The 2,500-nt window shown below is 76.4% G+C and overlaps 3 non-coding genes across 3 annotated transcripts; all 3 read right to left on the bottom strand.

The window, feature by feature from the left end:
- Positions 1 to 236: 236 nt before the first annotated feature.
- LOC132501949 (5S ribosomal RNA) lies at positions 237 to 355 on the bottom strand. The gene has a single exon (XR_009534358.1). It is a non-coding gene; the product is annotated as a 5S ribosomal RNA (ribosomal RNA).
- A 918-nt stretch (positions 356 to 1,273) lies between these two features.
- Positions 1,274 to 1,392, bottom strand: LOC132501956 (5S ribosomal RNA). The gene has a single exon (XR_009534360.1). It is a non-coding gene; the product is annotated as a 5S ribosomal RNA (ribosomal RNA).
- A 919-nt stretch (positions 1,393 to 2,311) lies between these two features.
- Positions 2,312 to 2,430, bottom strand: LOC132501964 (5S ribosomal RNA). The gene has a single exon (XR_009534361.1). It is a non-coding gene; the product is annotated as a 5S ribosomal RNA (ribosomal RNA).
- Positions 2,431 to 2,500: the final 70 nt, after the last annotated feature.

The raw sequence follows: 2,500 nt of genomic DNA on the forward strand, positions 1-2,500 counted from the left end.
GGCCGGCACCCGGGCCCGCGGCCGAGTCTGGGTCCGGGCCAGCCACCCCCGGAGCGTCGGGTGTGCCGCTGCCTTCCAGGGCCGCCTTCTGGCCGCATGGAGCGCCCCCTCTGGCGGGCTCCGGTGGGAGGGGCCGGAGGAGGTGGGGCCTGCAGCGGTGCCCGGCGGGGGGCGGAGCTGGTGGCCGCCGCCGCGGGCGACTAGAGGAGAAGGCGGGGCCGCAGCGGGAGGCAAAAAGCCTACAGCACCCGGTATTCCCAGGCGGTCTCCCATCCAAGTACTAACCAGGCCCGACCCTGCTTAGCTTCCGAGATCAGACGAGATCGGGCGCGTTCAGGGTGGTATGGCCGTAGACGGGGGCGTAGGCCGCGGCCTGCCTCTTGAGGCCCAGCTTCGCTGGCGCTTGCGCCTTACCGCCAGCCCGGCGGCCAGCCCTCTCCGTCAGGGCCCTACCGCCCGCCCAGGCAGGCGACAGGAGGTTTCGGGGACCCGGGGGTGGCGGAGTGGTGGCCGACCTCGCAGCCCAGGGCGGGCGGCACCCTCCAGGCCCGTCGGCGATTGGCGCCCCGCCCCCGATCCCGCTCGACGCTCACAGGGACTGGACTGGGCCCCGGAGGCTTCAGGGCCCGGGGGCCCGCGGTCCCCTGGGCATCCCCGCTGCCCGCACACGCGGAGCTGGCCGCAGCCCAGCCGTGGCCGGGCCGGCCCTCCTGCCCGGCAGCAGCTGGCCCGAGGCCACTGGGAGCCACCATGGAGTCGGCACCGCCCCTCAGCCCCAGCAAGGCCACCCTCGCCCCCACGCCGCCCGCCCAGCACAGGACCCCGCGCCCTGGTGGCCGACAGGCCCGGGGAAGCGGCCCGGGCCCCCGCCTCCGCCCCCGTCCCCGCCCCCGGCCGTGGCGGAACGGCGGAGGGTGGGGCTTTTAACGGAGGGAGCTGTGGCGAGACACACGGGCGGACAGGTGGCGGCGGCGCCGGGGCTGGGCGCAGGTGGGGGCGGCCAGGTGCAGGTCGAGGGGCTGGCTCGCGGGCCGCACGGCCGGCACCCGGGCCCGCGGCCGAGTCTGGGTCCGGGCCAGCCACCCCCGGAGCGTCGGGTGTGCCGCTGCCTTCCAGGGCCGCCTTCTGGCCGCATGGAGCGCCCCCTCTGGCGGGCTCCGGTGGGAGGGGCCGGAGGAGGTGGGGCCTGCAGCGGTGCCCGGCGGGGGGCGGAGCTGGTGGCCGCCGCCGCGGGCGACTAGAGGAGAAGGCGGGGCCGCAGCGGGAGGCAAAAAGCCTACAGCACCCGGTATTCCCAGGCGGTCTCCCATCCAAGTACTAACCAGGCCCGACCCTGCTTAGCTTCCGAGATCAGACGAGATCGGGCGCGTTCAGGGTGGTATGGCCGTAGACGGGGGCGTAGGCCGCGGCCTGCCTCTTGAGGCCCAGCTTCGCTGGCGCTTGCGCCTTACCGCCAGCCCGGCGGCCAGCCCTCTCCGTCAGGGCCCTACCGCCCGCCCAGGCAGGCGACAGGAGGTTTCGGGGACCCGGGGGTGGCGGAGTGGTGGCCGACCTCGCAGCCCAGGGCGGGCGGCACCCTCCAGGCCCGTCGGCGATTGGCGCCCCGCTCCCGATCCCGCTCGACGCTCACAGGGACTGGACTGGGCCCCGGAGGCTTCAGGGCCCGGGGGCCCGCGGTCCCCTGGGCATCCCCGCTGCCCGCACACGCGGAGCTGGCCGCAGCCCAGCCGTGGCCGGGCCGGCCCTCCTGCCCGGCAGCAGCTGGCCCGAGGCCACTGGGAGCCACCATGGAGTCGGCACCGCCCCTCAGCCCCAGCAAGGCCACCCTCGCCCCCACGCCGCCCGCCCAGCACAGGACCCCGCGCCCTGGTGGCCGACAGGCCCGGGGAAGCGGCCCGGGCCCCCGCCTCCGCCCCCGTCCCCGCCCCCGGCCGTGGCGGAACGGCGGAGGGTGGGGCTTTTAACGGAGGGAGCTGTGGCGAGACACACGGGCGGACAGGTGGCGGCGGCGCCGGGGCTGGGCGCAGGTGGGGGCGGCCAGGTGCAGGTCGAGGGGCTGGCTCGCGGGCCGCACGGCCGGCACCCGGGCCCGCGGCCGAGTCTGGGTCCGGGCCAGCCACCCCCGGAGCGTCGGGTGTGCCGCTGCCTTCCAGGGCCGCCTTCTGGCCGCATGGAGCGCCCCCTCTGGCGGGCTCCGGTGGGAGGGGCCGGAGGAGGTGGGGCCTGCAGCGGTGCCCGGCCGGGGGACGGAGCTGGTGGCCGCCGCCGCGGGCGACTAGAAGAGAAGGCGGGGCCGCAGCGGGAGGCAAAAAGCCTACAGCACCCGGTATTCCCAGGCGGTCTCCCATCCAAGTACTAACCAGGCCCGACCCTGCTTAGCTTCCGAGATCAGACGAGATCGGGCGCGTTCAGGGTGGTATGGCCGTAGACGGGGGCGTAGGCCGCGGCCTGCCTCTTGAGGCCCAGCTTCGCTGGCGCTTGCGCCTTACCGCCAGCCCGG

This window comes from Mesoplodon densirostris, chromosome 1 (assembly GCF_025265405.1).
Source record: "Mesoplodon densirostris isolate mMesDen1 chromosome 1, mMesDen1 primary haplotype, whole genome shotgun sequence".
In the NCBI taxonomy this organism is placed as follows: domain Eukaryota; kingdom Metazoa; phylum Chordata; class Mammalia; order Artiodactyla; family Ziphiidae; genus Mesoplodon; species Mesoplodon densirostris.